The following is a 20,425-nucleotide window of genomic DNA, read 5'->3' as shown; positions in this document are numbered from 1 at the left end:
TCCTGGACTCCTGTACATTCCATCTGCCTGACTCTTGGAGAAAGCAGAAGGCCCGCAGCTGCAGGCCCAGGAGACTGGAAAATGGAGTCCCACACGGAAGTTGGTATGGAGTATGATTGTTCCTGAGCAGCGGGGACAGTGGCTGCTCTGGGCACTTCAGGAAGTATTTGCTTTAAGAGGCCCTTCCAGCTATTGTTGTGAAGGCCAAGCATGCTGGGCTGGCACCAGGACAGGTGCCCTCTCCAGGCCAAACTTCTGCCAGGAGCGTTTGGGGGATGTGAGGGGCAACAAGACTGAGAGGCAAGCAGTGGGAAGAAAGGGAGGGATAGAGGAACCAGGATAGAGTTTCCGGCTTGACCTCTTGTCTTCATCATTAATTCTAGGAAGTACTGCCTGTAGGTTTAGTTCTGTTTCTTCCTGCTTTGGGCTACACTAATTGAAGAGAAGCCAGATGCTTCTGGCGGTTGCTTGGCTGGGCCAGCAGGATTTATCCAGTGCCGCAAGGAGCAAGGGCTTGGGAGTCCCGATCCCGGGCATGAATGCTGCCCTCGCCTCGATGTGTTCCCTTGAGCTTCCTCTTCCTTTTCCATAAAGAAGGCCAATAACCAGCGACTATGAGGGAGAGATAAGCTAAGATTGATGGCCCTGTCCAGAAGACAATGGCAGTGGGAAAATACTAGCTTCCTCCCTTCTCCTAAGCAGCTGGACCAGGGAGGGGCAGGCGTGGGGAGGCACTTGGGCAGTCCATATCACATTTCCCTGGGTTCCTCCCTGCTGAGCCTGCTCCAGCCTGAATTCTTCTGACAGCTGCCCCGCTTCACTGCCTTGCCTTGCCCATGACTCCTAATGGAACAAAGAAAGCCTCCGCTTTGCTCTGGGGAGAAATAAATATGAAGGATGATGCAATATGCGTCTCCCAATGCCACAGGCCACAGAGGCAGGCCAGGCTGGTATCCTAAACCCATGCCAAGAATGCAAGCCAATTCTCTTTTACCCCATGAATCCGAGCAACATTAGAGCTGCCTCTCCACCTGGTTGCAGCTCTGTCTCCTCCCTGTCATGTGATTTAGGTCACTAGTTCTAATACTGAGGTGCAGAACTGGCCAGAGGCAGGGAGTGAGTTCTTAAGTACTGGCCTCTAACAGAATGACTTTTAGTATAGCAGGTATTTGTACAGAATGAAGTACCATTTTATTTTTATTTTTAAAACATTATTGTGTGTGCGTTTGTATGTGGGGGTGGAGTGGGGAGGGTGCATATCTTCATGTATGTAGGGATGTACACGCATGGAGGCCAGAAAAGAGCACTGAATGTCCCCCTCTGTCACTTTCCTTCTGTCTCTCTAGGATAGGGGCTCTCCTTGAGCCTGGATAGGCTGGAAGACAGTAAGTCCCAGCAATACTCCTGTTTCTGCTCACCTTCAGAGCTCAGATTACAGGCATACTCAGAACACTTGGCTTACTATGCAGGCACCAGCACCCAAATTCCTGGCTTCATGATTGTGCGGCAAGTGCTGTTAAGCAAAGAACTGTCCTTCCAGCTCTTGCTAGGCATCATTTTAAAATCCTCTAGTTAGCTAAATTAAGTGTCCCAAGCACATTTTGAGGTGAGTGTTGCCCACATCTCCATTTGACAAAGGGTAGAACTGAGTCTCCACGTTTAGTCACTGGATAGAGACCACAAAATAGAGACCAAAAAAAAAAAAAAAAAAAAAAGCTGTGGGTCAAAGAGAAACTGATTTCCACTCTAGCATCTTCAATTCTCTCTATAGTACAACTAGCTCTCAAATCAAATGACACTTGCAGCCTGGATTCTCTCAGAGAGACGCCGTCAAAGAATTTCTCACAGCAAATCCACCTTCAAAAACCACCCTGAGTGTGAAGAGCCACACTGGACTCGGGGTGTTCTCTGAAGGGAAAGAAAGCAGGAAGCATGTTGCAGCCAGTCCTCTCTCAGCTGAATTCACAGCATCGTTCTGGAATGTTCTGTGGCCCTCTTGGGCCCTCAGAGAGCTCGTTTGCAAAAGGAGACGAGAAAAATTGATTTGACTTTAGAGGAGGTCCCTTCCAGCCCTGGCATTCCAGGATCCCAGGGAACGGCTACATTCACGGAGCGTGTCCTTGGCACTGGCTGGTGTGCTGCGTTTTTCTATAATCACAGCCAGCATTGGCTGAGCCCTGGCTGTTTGCCAGGGCCTGCTCTAAGTGCCCTGTTCCCCCTGTTCATCTCAGCTAATCCACGGAACAGCACTAAGGGAAAAGTCCTATTATTCTCTTCTGTTTCCGGGGCTCTACGGCACAGATTGTGGGGTTGGAATACTCTCAGAGTCACCTTATTAGTGAAAGATATGTTCGGGCTTTGACTCCAGTTTTGTCTGACTCCATCAATGCCTGCTTTACCACGCCACTCACAGTGCCCCCTCCATGTCAGGCAAGGACGTTTGCCAGGAGCAAGCAACGTTGGGTTTTCAATCCCCACTAGCTGTCCATCTGCAGTGGCCTTTTTCCTTCTTCATTCCGATCATCTGCCACAGAGCGTGACTTAAATAGGTCAGGCAGGAGGTGGGGCTACAGTCATGCTCTACCTACAGTCCTTCCTGTAGGCTTCCCGGCAACGTAAGCAATGTCCTTATGTCTGCGAATAAGCTTCCTCATCGGGAGCGAGGCCCATAGGGTTAAACGGTGGCCTAGCAACTATGAGTATTTTCTCTGGGGTGGAAAGCCAGTTCCATGTATTCGGAGTGAACAGGTTGGGAAATTTGAGAATCATAAGGACATAAGGGAAATTCCGTGAGTGGTTGCCCGCAAGGAAAGGACAATATGTCGCAGATGGCACTCAGCAAAGACTTAGGATCTGCTTCACAATCCCCTCCTTCCCGACTCCAATCCAAGGAAAGCAAGAGGCCTTAGGAGTTACTTCTTCCCGTGGTGGAGGACTAGGGAAGGCCTGAAGGCTCCAGGACAGTTTGTCTCCGAAAGGAACCTTGTGATGGCTGACTAGCTTGCCAGGGCAGGTCCCCCTGGCTCAGACACAAATCCCACAAATCCCACGGGCTGACTGCAAATGGGTCAGCGAGGGAGATTCGCTCAGCCAGAGGGAAGGGGTCCAGCAAGACTTTCAGGGCAAGCTGCTGTGAAGCAAGGCTCTCAGAGCAGTCATCCGGGGCAGGCGGCTTGAAGTGCAAGAAACTTCCAATAAAAATGCCTTTCCATGAGCTCACTCACCGCAAGTCACCACATTGCCCGGTCACTCCCCGAAAACAATTTCTGCCATTCATTCACGGCCTCTTCGTTCTATCAAGTGAAACTGAAGCGGGGGAAGGGTGGAGTAATTTCTGGAATAAAACCACAAGTGTCCTCAGTTAGAAAACAACGGAAGCATGTGAAGAATGCCGCTCCCCGACCCCCCACCCCCAGAGACTAGTCTTGACTCCTTCCTCTGTGTATTTGGTGGAACGGGACACTAAAATATTGCTGGTTGCATTGCAGTATATCTGTCTGTCACTTGGTAAATGCTTGCTGGCCTTCAGCACACTCATGGAGCTGTGTTTCTGGGCGCAATGGGAATCTTCAGTCCAGAGGCACTAAACAGAAACTTCAGATTAGCCATTCTGTGCCTTCAGGATGCTTCCAGGGCCTTGGTGTCCCCCCCTGAAATGGGACAAGTACTAGCAACACCTACCTACCTCAAAGTACCTGCTATGGGATTCAGAGGAGATATTTGGAGATATTTATACAAGACCTGGGACAAGGGAGGGGGTCTTCCTCTCCCTTCTCACACAAAGCAATGGAAATATTGTAAGAAAGGACAATGCAAACCTGAAAAAGTTGGTTGCCCAAACCTCCTTCTGCTTAAAATATTTGCACCTCTTTCCTAACCCTACCACTTACCCACATATGCCCCAGATTCTCACACTGAGATCCCCTGTACTGAAGGCTTTTCCTTCCAGAAACCTACCCAAGGGGTCTGAACGTCATCCAGGACAAAGTTGTGTGGTCACCTTGTCAAGTGCCTGAACCCACACACCAAATCTTTGCCCCCTGTGACTCAGTGCCACTGAACTCAACAATGGTGCCCTCATTGCTGGATGCCATAGAAATATTTATTTATTTATTTAACTGTTTACTTATTTAACGGGCACTGGTGTTTTGACTGTATATATGCAGTGGGAGGGTGTCAGATACCCTGTAACGAGAGTTACAGATAGTTGTGAGCTGCCACGTGGGTGCTGAGAATTGAACTTGGGCTCTCTGGAAGAGCAGCCAGTGCTCCTAACCACTGAGCTATCTCTCCAGCCCCTCAAGTACAGACTTTAACTTATATTCTGTCTATAATAAAAATTCAAAGATTTATAAGTACCATAGTTTTAAGTTCTTAATTGCATAGTCAAACACATATGTGTTATAGTGTTTTCAAGGGACCTGGTAAGAAATATCTATTGTACCAGTGCAAAAAAAAACTGCAAATTATCTATCAGCCAGATAGAAAAAAAAAACCTGAAAGGTTGGAGAAAGAAATACCAACATAATTCAATTTCTAACATTTAAAAATTAAGAATTAAGAAGCTTAGAAACTTTAGATGGCTCAGGTTTCAAAGTGTCCTTCTCTGGATGACCAAAACATATCCTTTCTCCTTCTGCCCACTCTCACCTCCCACACTAAGAAATCTGTTAGAATGACATCTTCTAGCAAAAGTGACTAGGATTCAGGCTCTGATCACACAACCTCCTTCTAAACTGTGGCTTTATGAGGATTCATTAAAATCATTCATTTAAAATATGTACCCCAGTACCTGGAACATAGTAAAATTACAATACTCTGTTGTTGTTGTTGTTGTTTTAATGTCGTGGTCATTATAGGTTTATAGATCATTTGCATTCCTAAGAGGCAGCAGACTGTTTTTGCAAGCTCGTCATCAAGAAAGAAAAAAAAAAGAGGATTAAAAAACCTATAAAGTTTAGAAAGGAAACTTTCTAAGTTTTTTTTTTTAAGAAAAAAAGTAAAACATATGGATTGGTTAGATTTTGTTAAATTTTTTTTCAGTGTTCATCATACCCTTTGGGTTAAATGTTTGCTTCCCTGAAGTGGAACAGACCAGCTGAGTAGTGCTGCCAACTGACCAGAACTTACTCCAAATCAATTAGACTTTCAAAACCAACAAAGTGTTTGCTACATTGCTGCTTCTCATATACCTAGTAAAAAGATAATACTCAGCATTTTTTTGAAGGCAGAAAAAGATGGGGGCAGAGTGGGCAAAGAAAGTGGAGGCTGAGTTAGGCGTTCATGCCTGTGATCCCAGGATCTAGGAGGCAGAGGCAGGAGGATCGAGAGCCAGGGTCATTCTTAACTACATAGTAAGTTCTGGCTCTTGGACCTCGTCTCATGCAAATAACTGAGAGGATGTTGGGCATTAGAAAAGCAGTAGTGTCCCTGGCAGAATTAATCAAGCGGCAGCAAAGGAACTGGTTTGGGGAGGAAGGCAGTCACCAGTATAATGCATCAGCAGCTCACTCAGCAAACACAGCAGCGTTTTGGGTCCTATTGCTGCCTGTGAGTCCAGCTGGCATTCACACTAGCTTGAAGCCCCCTTTGGAAGGGTGCCAGACATCTTGTTTAAATTCTGCTGAGTACAGGGAGGGACGGTGGTATCCCCTGTGTGTTTGAGATGCTGCTTCTCCTGGGTCCAGCCCTCAGGGAGGCATCATTCCAAAGCACTAAAGCAAACATGCCTGAGCCTCTCACAGGCCTCGCAAGCATGGGGCCTGGGAACAACACTGAAGTGAGCAAAGCAGCGGGCTGGACAACAAAGGGCTTCATTGAAGCCTCATCAGCCGAGGAATTAGCTATAACTAACTTCTCTTTCGTGTTTGCTAGAGCACTGAGCACACATTGCTTCTGTGACTAGAGAAGAAGGCAAACGTGGCTTTTGTTTGTTTGCCTGTTTGTTTTTAAACTAATGTGGTCATTTCTGAGTTGGGGGATTATACGTGATTTGAGTGGCGTCCTCTTGCATTTGTGTGTTTTAAATTTTACGACACTATCCCACCCCCCACTTTGAACACATAATGCATTAGGGTTTAAAAGCAAAGAAACAGAAGCATTGTGAAAAACCAAACACTAACTCTGTGCGACTGAGTTTTAACTCCCTTGGCCTGTGTGTCACCTATCACAATGTGTTAAAGGCAGAATTAAGTAAATCCTGCCAGAAGTGGCTGTCCTCCCAAGGTGGGGGTGTGGCTATCCTTCCAGGGGCATCAGACCCAGGAAATTCAAGCCAACTGCATCCCTGAATGGACCAGAACACTGTCCAAAAGTTACTGATGTGTTCAACTGGTTCACCTTATAATTGATTAGTAAATGGTGAGGGCTTGGATGTGCTTCCCCCAACCCAAGTCGATGCTGTCAGCTAGTTCCCGTCTTCAGACCTGTAAGGAAATGTTCAGGCTCTTTCCAGAAACCTTAGAGGACTGTTGACTTACACGTGAACATGAACGAGCTTCCCAGCAATATAATTGCTGCCAGGAAAGACTAGACGTGGCCAAAGTCAACGTTTTCATTTTTATGGCTGTTTGCTTGCTTGCTTCTCTCCCTATAGAAAGGGAGAGACAGACAGACAGACAGACTGAGCGAAAAGAGAGGGCTGCAAGGATGAGTTTTGAAAATAGTGCTGACAATCTTCTGACAATACCTAACAAAAAGAAGCTCGAAAGGGCCCTTTCTGCTTCTCCCCATTATTACAGGAGACAGCAAGTCCCAGAGAGTTTGTTGAGAAATTTGCCCTTTTAGGGTATTTGGTGATAGAAACGAGACTGATAGTCACGTTTCCCGATTCTGAGCCTGGCCTACTGACAGCTCTATCTCTTTTGCCTTTGTGTACAAAGAGTTTTGTGTGCCCTGCCCAGTTCATCACAAAGGCCTGCACGTTTAAAGGATTAAAGATTTGGATGACTACTTGAGAATATTCCTTCAAGGATATTTCCCTCAGAAGAGGAGGATCAAAGAAGGTTGGTGGCCAGAGGAGGCTGCGCCCATTACAGCATCTTCACCCGGCATCCAGAAAAGCTGACTCAGAGCCACTGAAGTCACAAAGGAGATTTTGTTGAAAGTGCATTGAAGTGGCCATCTTTGGGGACACTTTATAAATTAAATCACCAGTGATTCTGTTCCTTCCTGTCTCCTATCTCTTCCTGGGTTGATGCTATCATCCCCTTTACACACACATAGGTCCCTATGTAGCCCAAACTCAAACTCTCGGAGAAAGTCCTAGCTCCCTATTCTTGGGCTTCAGCTCCCTGACCTGTCAAAGAAAAGGCCTACTTACTAAATACACCTCTTTGAATCCTTCCACCTAGGACAGTGTTTCTCAAAAGGTGGACCAGAGCAATTTGCATCGGAAATGCCCTTCCTGGCCAGTAGTTGAAACTAACTTACCCAAAGTCTTTGTACTTATTCATGTTTAAACACAGAAGCAAGTCAAATCCTAGTTAGTGAGTCTTATATTTAAAAAGGATTGCTGAAAAAGGCAAAAGTGAAACTCCACAAAAGGCAAACCTCACATAAAGAATATGAAACAGAGAGGCTGTACTTATATAGTCTTAAAATAGTCGTTATCAGGATCTCTACAGGAAGCATTTGCCAGCCCCTTGCCTGGAATGACAACATCACTGAATGACAGAAAGAAAAGTGGGAGGGGGGACATCTGAGCAAGTGACGGGGCTGATGAGACCAATAATTCCCGGGAGCAGGAGTTTTCAATGTTCCATCAGCTCCATGGTCAAGCAAGAAAATATATCAAAGCATGCTTTGGCCCTGAAATTTAGCTTAAAACAGTAGTTCTCCAGCAGACTCTGCCTAGCTCATCCACAGTCTGATACTAACATAAAGGCCAGCAGGATGCTGTAACTGTTCTGGATTGACAAGGTCTTCCCCCATTCTCTTTGCCCTGAAAGCGACCAGTTGGCTCTCACATCCACCATGGAAAGTGTTTTCAACGCCTGCCGTGCCCCATTTCCATTCATTCCTCCAATTGACTGAGTGAAGCTCGGGTGCTTAGTGCCATCGTAGCTCCCAGGGTAATTTCCCAGACACTTGACCAGGAAGATATCACAGTCCTTTGGAGAGCATAGGCAAGAAAATCTCTGGTCAGAAAAAAAAATTAGACAAAATCATAGTTTTGTGAGTTGAACAGACCTGGGGCTAAGCCTTGTCCCATCACTTGCTTGCTCTAGGATGTTAGGCTTACATTGTCAGAAAGGGTAGCCATGTATCTTTAAATTAATTAAACTATTAATTCCATTCTTCCATTACACCACGGATACTCATCATGTCAGACTACACAGAATGTAGAAATGTTTCTACCAGAATAGAAAGTTCTGGACAGTGCTAGTCTAGACAATCTTCCAATAAGTCATTATAACCCATCCTCTTCTTTTCTTTGTACCCCTCAATGACTTCATTATTGCAGGTCCCAAAGGCTTGTGAACAAATAATTACCAAACTTCAGTGTAAGCCTCAGTTTTCTCACCTGTAAAGCGACCTATCACCATATCTGACCGAATTAACATATGGATCACAGGCGCCTGCGAAGGCAAATACTCGGCACAAAAATAGATGCTTAGAAATATTTCAATAAATGTGCACAAAATCTTATATGTGACCTTTACTAGCATACACCCATCTTCCTCCTGACTGGAGGTTCTCAAGTCCTAAGAACGTGAATAAATCTGGAGGGCTCATGAAACCCCAGAGATTCCGATTCAGTAGAGCTTGGGCCAGGCCTGTGGGACTTTGGTTTTTGCAGGTCCTGTAGCCAAGGCTCTGTGAGCCACACTTTGAGAACTGCTTCTCCAGGCAACTTCTTCAACCCCCTGCTATCTCTCTGGGGAGGATCTGTGTGTTTGAATGTTATTCTTTCCTGTTAACTTACTCCCCTGGCTCTGAGTATGATAATACGTCTAGCCTCCTGGGGCAGCACTGGGTACCAATTTTCCAGTCCTAACTGACGAGACGGGCCAACAGCTTCCTCCCAACTCACATTAAGCTTATGGCCCCTTGCTCTGTGTGCCCCTTCCGAAATTTTGTTGTTGTTCATGCTCTGTAGTGCAACAGTCACTTGTCAACGTTACCGTATTTCACAACTACAGGAAACAGTCTCCTGGTGACACTCAAGGACACAAATGTTTGAGGACACACACAGAAGCGAACAACACTAAATCACATAGTAAAGAAGTTGTCCCTTTTCAATTCTGCCTGCACGCTGCTGAGGAGAGGTTCTGTCTCGGGCTGATGTAACTTTTATCCCTTTGCTCAGAGCCTGAGTCGATAATGCCATTTTCATCATCTTCACCACCATCATCAGCAGAGCAATGGCAGCTTCATTCCTAATGGGACATTCTGTGTGCCTGGCAGTGTTTTAAATCTTTAAAAGCATTTATAGACATAGGTTGACTTAATGTTCAAGACTCTAGGAAGAGACAAATCATTATTCCTAAGCTACATACAAAGAATTGGATGCACAGAAAGCTAACGTTACTTATAATCACCCCACCGTGAAGTGGGAGAACCAGAATTCACATCTATGTAGAGTCTCAGAGTATGTGTCCTCTCTCTCCAGGTTTTCTCTGTCTTTCGACTTTCTGTTAGTTACAAGGGTAGCAATGAACCTAAGAACTCAGGTCTTCGACCACTGAGTTCTCTCTGAAGCCTCTGTTTTGCTTTTCCTTTTGAAACAGGCTCTCTCTTAGTTGCCCATGCTGGCTTTCAACTGGGCTCTGTAGATTAGGCAAGTTTTGAACCTATGAACCTCCCACCTCAGCCTCCTGAGCAGCTGGAATAGCAGACTGTGCCCATCAGGTGCATGCTCTCACCAATGATAGCACTGAAATGTCTCAGCATCATTTGTTTATTCTTGTCTTATATTCTTGGTATCTTAGCTTGCACTGCAATAAAAATAACAACACAAACATAAACCAAGACAATAGAAATATATTTCTCCAAAGTTCTTGAGGTAGAGAAGTAAAAAAAATATGTTTGAATGCATTAATCATAAACATTAATCATAAACTCTAAGTCACTGATAGTCCATTGGTGTTGCATTTAGAGAAGAAACAAAGCTCTTCACTTTGGTCTCCTTCAGCCAAGACTGAGTTCAAACTGTCTGTTGTATGACTGAATCTGTGCCTGCCTGAAGCTGTCTTGTGAAGTTGTCCCTTTGTCTGTCTCTGTCCCTGTCTGTCTGTCTGTGTGAGTCTCACTGTTTTGTCTGTCTCTAATAAGGGGTTTTGCTTTCTCTTTGAACAGCACATAGAGCATCACATGGGGAAGGAATGAAGGATACTTTACAGAAGATTTTTAACAGTTTTACAAAGTATAAAGCCACCAACCCCAACTGACCCCAGATGACTCATAAAGCAAACAGTATTGCAAACATCTTTGTTTCCAAGCAATATTCATAGCTATAGTTGATATGCACATATAAGCCACTTTCAGCCCATTTGCCGTTTCAAGCTAATGATTATCATAAAACATGAATTACTCATGGGTCTGGGGATGGAGAAGTATACAGTTTAAGATTACAGTTCGCACCGGGCGGTGGTGGCACACGCCTTTAATCCCAGCACTCAGGAGGCAGAGACAGGCAGATTCTCTGTGAGTTCGAGGCCAGCCTGGTCTACAAAGGGAGTTCCAGGAGGCTCCAAAGCTACAGAGAAACCCTGTCTCGAAAAAAAAACAAAACAAAACAAAAAAGATTACAGTTCGCTTCATTTCATGTTGTAAACGTTCATTACATGGGAAACCGATGGCAAGTACGGTTGGTTGTTACATTGTTCTCTGAAGGAAGGTTAAACAAGCAGGCTGAGGGCACAGTCCGTTAGCAATCTCAAGCGACTTTTTCATTTTGTTTTTATTAACTCTGGCTATGACGTCCAGCCAAAATTTTCAGCCTTTTGAATGTAAGAGGCATTTTTATTATGTTGCCATTGCCACATTGGCTCATAGTGAAGAGACAAGCCAATAATTCTTGGGAGTCTCTCTTATAAAGTCAATGAATCCAGTCAGGAAGACTCCGCCATCACACTTCCCTCTTATGGGATCACCAATTCCAATCAGGAAGACTCCATAATTAGACTTCCCTCTTATGGGGTCACCTATTCCAGTCAGGGAGACTCCACCATCATCACACTTCTCTCATATGGGGTCACTATCCAGTCAGGGAGACATCACCATCATCACTTCATCACTTTCTAGAGCCTCTTCCTCATACTATCATCACCTGGGATTAAAATTTCAACCTAGGAAACTGGGAGGGATGGCCTATTCAGTCTATAACAGCAAATACATGCATTTTCTATCTACCTGGCAGTAAAAGGGGATCTAGTGTTTCTTTTTTCTTTTTAAACCTGAACTGTGGGGTGTGTGTGTGTGTGTGTGTACGTGCGTGCGTGTTGTGGTTGTTGTTGTTGCTGCTGCTGTTTTGCATCTGGGGTAGTTCATGGATTCACCAGTCTGACCATCATTAAATTTTAAACTAAGAAATTATCCATGAACTGGTCTCAGATTTACATCCAAGATAGGATTCCCTAAGTGTAGTGCCCAAACACATTAGTCAGGGGTTTATAAAGGATGAAACATAAAGTTACATTTACGTGCAAGCAGAAGGTTACATAATGTTTTTGCAAAGTCTTGGTTATCTCAAGCAAGACAAGCTTTTGTTTACAGAAGTATAAACAATGGTTAGCCTTGTGACCTATTATCTTGCATAAACAACCGTTTTGTTAAAGTTGTACAAGACTAGGTGATGGAAATCCAATCGTGCTTTATAGTTCTTTTAAGCACAGTAATTTTTAACCTTTTAAACACAAAGTTAGCCACCAACATAATGTCTGCCGTCAGTGAGAGACAGCCGGCTGTAACCGTGGAAAGGAGTACCCAGCACAAGCTGTAATCTCATCAGACCAGCTCATGAGGGGAAGCCAGCCAGTTTCTGCTCTGCCCTCCAGCCTCCACCATGGAGGCACCTGCTGCAGACAGAATCCAACTGGGGTGCCATCCGTACAAAGCAGCCTCAGATTAGCAAACCACGCCCCCAAAGCAGAAATGAGTCTTGAGCCACCATCAGGGCGTAAGCAGCACAATAGCAGACGCAATGTGGCCCCAAGGGGGATGTTTCTAGTAAGAGCTCATGACACATTTGCTGCTTTGAACTGCACAGGCCAAATGGGGGAAGCAGTTCTGACTAAAGGGAATGCAGAGAAGACAACTGGACCCTGGACCTCTAACGTTTCACTTCCAGCTTATCTCGGCGAGTGAGTCATCCGATTTCACGGCCCTCCTGGGACTTGAGTCACACATGTGCGGCAGGAGTTGCCCCGCCGGTGCCTGCAAAGTGCTTCAAGCTGTAATTATATCCTCCACCTCCTCAGAATGTCTAGACTAGATTGCAAGAGCTGAGGAAAACATGACTGCAGATTTCTGGAGCCCTCACACCAGTGGGAATTCCTTAGTGGGACTCTCTTCCCTGCGTACACAGGAGCAAGTCCCCAGAAGTCACAACGGTCTCAGCATGGAGAATGAAGACAAAAACGGGGATTTCCTCTTCAGAGGAAAGAGTCTCGTCAAACATCAACAATAGAAGCACCAAGGAATGCTGCCAGAGATCTCCAGGGAAAGTTTTTCAGTAACTTATCATTGTACTAGTCATGATTACACTTCATCTTTATAACACATTTGCCATGTGCTCTCCATGGCAAGCAAGCAGCATGTTTGTAGCATCTCACCTCCATATCTGTGTGATGAGAATGAACACATTTCTCAGCTCCAGGTGACTGGACTTTTGAGAAGCATCTGGCGCCATCTTAGCTGCTTACATAAAGGCCGGGTACCACAGGGATTCTCATGTACACTTCTGGGTCCCCGAGACTCAGATGTTAACATTAAGAAGTTGTTTCCCCTTTCTGTTATGTTTATATTTGCAGTGATTGTGACAAGGAAAGATAGGAAAGCCGCCAGCACCAGAGCACATCAAGGCCATGTCAAAAACCACACCAGTGGTATTGATGTCTTCATTGCCACCAACCTGCAGTAGACAGAAGTGGCACCTTTCATAAGCATATATTTTACGAATGGGAGTAATTACCCATTATATTGCCTTTCAATCCTTGAATACCTGACTTTCTATCATTCTGCGTGAGAAAATGAGAAGTTCATAATGCGTCTTGATGCCTGTCTAAGGAAAGGCACCCGAGCGAGTGTTGTAGCTGCAATTAGACTTACTCGGCAGGGATTACCATTAGTACTCGCCAGAACAGGTGGGCATCCACGGCACTCAGACCCAGGTACTGTGCAGGTTGTGTGATTATTATCTTCGAAGCACAAACTGTCTTACAGTGTTGAATATGGCATGAATTTTTTACTGTGCTCACTTCTGATTTTATATTACTGATAACATTCAAGAAATTTGCATTCAAAAAGATGGGGAGTTCAATCTGTAAACTGCATGCTGCAAAAGCCTGAGGACCTGAATTTGATCTCCAGCACCCACATAAAAGTTAGGCATGGTGACTTTATATTTTTGTCACCTCAGTGCTATGAAGGTAGAGTTAGAAGGGTCCATGGAGCTTGCTAGGCAGCCATGCTAGCTTAGTGAAGGCAAAGAATTCTGGGTTGTCTCAAAACTGGACTCACTGAACATAGCAGACAATGAGGACTACTGAGAACCCAAGAACAATGGCAATGGGTTTTTGATCCTACTGCACCTATTGGTTTCGTGGGAGCCTAGGCAGCTTGGATGCTCACCTTACTAGACCTGGATGGAGGTGGGTGGTCCTCGGACTTCCCACAGGGCACGGAACCCTCATTGCTCTTTGGGCTGACGAGGGAGGGGGATTTGATTGGGGGAGGGGAAGGGAAATGGGAGGCGGCGGTGGGGAAGAGACAGAAATCTTCAATAAATAAATAAATTTAAAAAATAAAATAAAATAAACAAAAAGCAAAAATAAGGTGGAAAGCAACTGAGAAAGACTCAGCGCTGACTTCTGGCCTCCAAATACACATACACCTATGTACTCAGGCATGTACACAGACGCACACACAGATACAAACACACATATACAGATATACACACAGACACACACGTACAGAGACACACACATACACAGACACACACAGAGACACAACATACACATAAACACACACGTACACACACATACACACACAGACACATACAGACACACACACAGACACACGCACATATACAGACACACACATGTATACACACACATACACACAGATAGACACACACGTACACAAACACACACACATAAGAAAACCTATTAACATATACCCCTTTTTTCTACAAACACATATCTAGATGAAGCTAATTATTTTAACCACAACCAAACCCATATACAGGAACGGGTTAAGTTCTAAATGAACTAGGAGAACATGCCTTCCACTAAGTCATCTGTCAAAGAGATTCACAAAATGTCACTTTTCTAGCTATGCTATTTAAAGAAATGTAATTGTTTGTCATAATTAAAACATTAATTTCAACTGAAGGCTGTTGTTCAGCATTCAAGAGGCTGAACAAGATAATTGCCGAAAGTTTGAGGCCAGCTCCAAAACTGTTACAACCAGACTAGACCACAAAGTTAAGATCCTGTCTCTCAAACTACCAAGCTTCAGTTGTGACATCTGCAACAACCACAATGCCGAAGACTCAAGCAGCAGCTCAGAAAGGGGGCAGAAATATTATGAAAGCCAAAGGACCAAGACAATGTCTCCCAGACATGGTAAGGATGTTGCTCCCCTGAACTCCCAACGATATGGTTGCCTGAAAAAGATCACATCTGTTGACATGTCAAAATGGATAGGAATAAATCTTAAAAAGCTCACCTCTAGATGAAAAGCTACCGGCAGACAGTGACTGCGGAAGAAGGGAGAACCAGTTTTCTTCAACGATGAGTCTCCTCATAAGTTTTCCAATTCTAAGTGGTCAGTCCTAAACCCATGTACATAGAGGCAACACTAGTTAAACTAAATTGTAAGCATATGAGTATGTATATATGTAAAACAATAATAATTGTAAGAGAAGTCATGAATATAAGAGGGATGGTATTGGGACAGGGGAGGAATTGGAGTACGGAGAGCATACTCTTATGTAAAGTTCTCAAAAAATAAATTAAATATGTCAATCATATAATCAATTAATTATTTTAAATAAGTTTTCTCAGTTATAACTTCTAGCACAATAAATAGCTATTTATAGAACCCATATTTTAAGATGCAAAGTAAAAATAAAATTTTGGGAGGGGTTCTCAATATTTTTTTAAGAGTACAAAAGGGTGCTAGAGCCAAAATCTTCTGAGAGGTGCCATTTTACTGAAGCCTTGGCAGAGCAATGAAACTCCAGAACTGAGAGCTTGTTGGGGTCCTAGAAAATCTGTAAGGCAAACTTGGGTAGAAAAACAGTTCCTTTGCTTCAGAACTAGCAAAAAAATTACAAGAATTAAAATTAATAAATATCTAATTAAATGCCTGCAAAAGGTCACCAGCATGCTGATGTTATTAACTGTCTTAGTTAGCATTCATAAAGATTTCACTATGTCTACTGCAATTTATGGTTCATTTTTCTCACTTCACAGATCTCCTAAAATATACTTATTGGTTATAGAGAACTCATAAACCAATCACAAAATTAAATGAAAGTTTACTTAAAGCCAAATAATTTATAAAATAAGAATATAAAAATCCTTATAAAGTTTAAAGGTGGGCGTTTTTAGTATGGTGCATGGGCAGTTAATGTGTTTGTCATGCTGCAGAGAGAGGCCTCCAGATGACAGGATACGGAAACCTGTGAAGGCCAAACCTTAAATACAGCATCACTTTTCCTTTGAGTTGTACTCATCCCAAGAAGCATTTTGATAAAATGAAGCATCTTAACTATGGGGAAAAGACATCTTCACCAAGCCAAACACACTGCCCTGACCTTTGACAGAACAGGAGTAGAGAAAAAAGCACAAAGACAATGCCATAAAGTGCTCAGTACAGACAGAAAGCCCTAGCGGGGAGAGAAAGCAGACGCTGTTCTTCAGGTGCCAGCAATGACACAGCAGGTCAGGCCCAGGGCGCCTCACACCCAAACTCTCATCCTTCTGAGAGTAAAGCAGGGCTAATTATTTCACTAGGGGCATTGTGTCAGGGACAGAGAAAGTCTCGGGGGNGGGGGGGGGGGGGGGGGGGGGCATGCTTCCCAAAGGCTGAGTCATCAAGGCAGAGTAACCCAGCCTGCCCCACTGCTGTTTCTCGGGCATGGGTGTCTCCTGTACCCCAGGAGATGCTCCCTGACTGACCAGTAGTGCCCAGGATTGCAGAAACCTTTCTCGACTTCCTCATTTGAAAAGCGTAGGCTTCAATTTTTCCTGCCCCAGTGACCAAGGGGAAGCAATGCTGGCCCGCACTTAGTTTTATGGTATCAGATTTGGAGACAACATGTCTGCCTCTCTGAAGAGATCTCCCACCATACTGAAACAGCTTACTTTCCTCTTCACCTGACATTGCCATAGGTGCTGCTATAAGTGCATTCTCTATTTATTTAACTTTATTTTTATTTCATGCATCTTGATCCCACACCTTTCTCCAACCCTTTATATCTGTTTTCTGCCCTTGCATCCCCAACCCCCAAAATAAAATAAAATTTAAGAGAAAATAGAAAACAGGAAGAAGAAAGGAAAAAATGAAAAATCTCACCATGGAAGCTGTAGTATGACACAGTGAGTCACAGAGAAACCTTCTGTCCATATACCTTTACTTCTAGTGTTCATTGCGAAGTTCTGTTTGAGCCCTCTCTTTCTTCTATACTATTGATGCTGGGCCCTCACTGGAACTCCTCTTAGATAACATGTTGCTGCCCTTTGTTGTGGAGATTCTGCTGTTTTGGGTCTGCAGGACTGGCCACTTCATATCCTCCCACACAGATCATAGGTGAGGTAGATGTTGGGGATGGACTGACCCATAACCCTAGTTCTGGGCCTGAGTAGTTGCAGGGTTGGCCAGTCCTTTCTCTCTCTACCAACCGCACCACCAGGGTGATCTCTCCAGCATTGCCCCAGCTAGTTCATTTTTTGCAACAAAAAGCGAAGGGTGGATCCATTTCTCCTGCTTTCACACCCTCAGGCTCAGCATTCCCATACCAGGACCGGCAAGGCCAGCCCTACCATGCTACCCAGGAGAGGTTCAGTGCAGCTGGTGAAGGACAGGGACAGCTCTACTGCTCCTATGACCTCAGGGCCAACTTCCCAGCAGTCACAGGTGACTGGAGGGCATCTTTCCCCTCCCCACACCACCATATGGCAGACAGGGGTGAAGTCAGATCTCCACTACTCATGTTCTCACATACTTCACCAGTACCCTTCACTAGGGTCAGCTCTGCTGTGCTGCCCAGATGAGGTGCAAGGCCAACTTTCCCAAGCATTGCAGCTGGTAAAGGGGAGGATCCATTCCCTTGCCAGCTAGAGGTGGTAGGAGTGAGGAGGGAGAGTATCATTTCCTCACTCCCTTCACAACACCACAGACTAGGGAGGGGGTACTAGCTATGCCCTTTCACACACCTCAGGGCCGGCTCACCCTGTCTACAGAGTCGACTCACTGTACTTCCCAGAAGAGGTGCAGGGCCTGTTCTCCTGAGTGCTGTAGCTGGCAAGGGATTAAGTCAGGTCCCCACCTTCTGCAGCTGATGAGGGGTTAAGTGAGGGCCCCCACCTTCTGCAGCTGCTGAGAGGTTGGGTCAGGGCCCCCACCTTCTGCAGCTGGTGAGGGGTTGGGTCAGGTCCCCACCTTCTGCAGTTGGTGAGGAGTTTTTGGTCAGGTCCCCCACCTTTTGCAGTTGGTAACGGGTTTTTGGTCAGGTCTCCCACCTTCTGCAGCTGGTGAGGGGTTAGGTCAAGTCTGCCACCTGCTGCAGGTGGCAAGAGGAAAGCATCTTTCCCTCACATAGCATAGGAGAGGGGCGTGACCTTCTCTCTCATTCTCCTTCCCTAAGGGCCATCTCACCCATGCATCTGTGAACAGGGTCAGCTCTATCATGCTGCTCAGGTGAGTTGAAGGGTCCTCTTTCCTGAGTGCTTCTGCCAGTGATGGGCCAAACCAGTTCTCCGTAGTGTTACAGTCAGTGAGGGAAGGGACCAATTCTGTATAGCCCTATCCATTCTGGCTTTGGTGGTATCAGGAGCTACCAACAGCAACAGAGACAGCACAGGGGCTGCATCAGAGCCATAAAACCAAATATGTATCTCAGAAGCAGCTCTGGCTCAGACATTACCATGACTTGGGTTAGCAATCAAGCCACCTACCTCATTCTGCTCCTCACCTCTTTCTTCTCTTCAGATGTACCCCTGTCCTATGAACCATTCCGTGTCGCTCTCCCATACCACACCACACATTTGCTCACCATAATAATGACTGTCTGCCTGGTGCCTCAAGGTGCTGGGTTGACCCATGTTTTCTCCTCAGAACCTGGGGTGGATCACTCCCGGGCCTGCCTGTGGGTCTCCTTGGTCTGCTCAGTCTATCATAGTGCCGGGCAAGACCATGCTTCTTCATCACAAACAGATCATAATAGTGACCAACTACAGGTTCCCTGGATCTGGGTAGGCTCCTGGTTGATGCAGAGGTGTTGCTGGAGCCCTCTCATCATCTTTCTAGCTTGGGCTGCATTTGGTTGAGTTCCACATGTCCCAGTCACATGGCTTGGAGTGGAGGTGTTCCATTCATTTTATTTTTAACAATTTAAAGAGCATAAGTAAAGTCAGTAATCAGTTGTTCATAAATGGCAGCTTCTTAGTTGACCACTAGTTATATAGTTCTCTGATTTTTCCTGAATTGAAGTTAGAATATTTCTCCTGTCAAGAGAAGACAGATGGGCTGAGCAGCGGTGGCTCACACCTTTAATCTCAGCACTCAGGAGGCAATGACAGGTAGATCTCTGTGAGTTCAATGTCAGTCAGGTCTACAGAATGAATTCCAGGGCTACACAGAGAAATCCTGTCTCAAAAAACCAGAGAGGGAGAGAGAAAGAAAGAGAGAGAGAGAGAGAGAGAGAGAGAGAGAGAGAGAGAGAGAGAGATTTGCTTTCATTCTCTGGAACAACCTAGTTTACTAAATTAACAAATAATAAGTATTAAAAATAAAAAAACCATGAAAGTTAAATATGGAATGTAAATTTGAAACATTTTATTCAACATATCAATGCTTTAAGCATGTGCACACATAGACATTGCAGCAACACAATGCAGTAAAATTGTGCAGTTGATGATAAAATTTCAGCCCAGTTTAAAAGTCATGTGGTTGAGAAGGTGACCAAATGATGAGACTATAATGTGTAGAAGTCATCTTTGAGTCAAGTCCACTTGTACTTAAAATTAGATCACTTGAAGATGAACTAAACATCTATATCTAGGTCTGAGGCCCAATTTGATGGGGGAAGAGTCTTCTGTTTTGTGTTAATTTCATTAGTTAAATAAAGAGACTGCCCTGGCCCTTTAATAGGACAGAAAATTAGGTAGGCAGAGTAGACAGAATAGAATGCTGGAAAAAAGAAGCCGAGTCAGGCAGTCGCCATGATTCTCCCACTCCAGACAGACGCAGGTTAAGATCTTCCCTGGTAAGCCAGCTCGTGGTGCTACACAGAATATTAGAAATGGGTTAGATCAATATGTTAGAGCTAGCCAATAAGAGGCTGGAACTAATGGGTCAGGCAGTGTTTAAAAGAATACAGTTTCCATGTAATTATTTTGGGTATAAAGCTAGCCGTGCAGGCGGCCGGGTGCCAGGAACGTAGCCCACCGCTCCTATCACAACAGAGTGGCGCCCATCACAACACCAATTGTCTTCCTTCTAACACCACCAACAGGTTTCAATTGCTCAAGCCTTTGTTCTTTGTATGAATAGCTGCATTTTCCCAATATCCAGGCTTCCAACCAGAGCAAAGGAAGTCCACAGTTTTTATTCTTGTGACATGTGTGTAACATACTATTATAATTTTTGGTATTTGTTGAATACAAGTATAGAAGATAGAGAGAGACAGACGGATGGATGGATAGACAGACAGACAGGCAGACAGACAGACAGATAGATAGGTGACAGACAGATATCCAATAGGTTTTTTATCTTCTCTGAGTCCACACTATCACATATAAACTCTTCAACTACACATATTTTCTTTGCTTTTTCTTCTAACCCCTTTGAGTAAGGATGCTACCTTTTCCTCCTCTACCCTCCCCAGCAAGTAAACACGAATTTCCTAGCAAGTGCTCTTTTTGTCCCTGCTGCTGCAGACGACTTCCTCTTTGTTATTTCAGTTGGTCCAGTTGTGACTACAGCATCATATGCACTTTCTCTGAACATTTAACCTCTGATCACGAAAAACAAA

The 20,425-nt window shown here is 44.7% G+C and overlaps 1 protein-coding gene across 1 annotated transcript in view; it reads right to left on the bottom strand.

Moving 5' to 3' along the window:
- LOC126490431 (uncharacterized) overlaps positions 1 to 20,425 on the bottom strand; it is an 82,105-nt gene that overhangs the window by 21,307 nt on the left and 40,373 nt on the right. The window contains exon 2 of the transcript XR_007589186.1: positions 3,225 to 3,334. The gene's annotated coding sequence lies outside the window, so the exon portion shown is untranslated. The remainder of the gene's footprint in view (positions 1 to 3,224; positions 3,335 to 20,425) is intronic.

Source organism: Alexandromys fortis, unplaced genomic scaffold (assembly GCF_014885135.2).
Source record: "Alexandromys fortis isolate MF-2015 unplaced genomic scaffold, M_Fortis_MF-2015_v1.1 scaffold_229, whole genome shotgun sequence".
NCBI lineage: Eukaryota > Metazoa > Chordata > Mammalia > Rodentia > Cricetidae > Alexandromys > Alexandromys fortis.
Note: the sequence above shows the minus strand (reverse complement) of the source record. Positions and strands in the feature narration are given on the sequence as shown.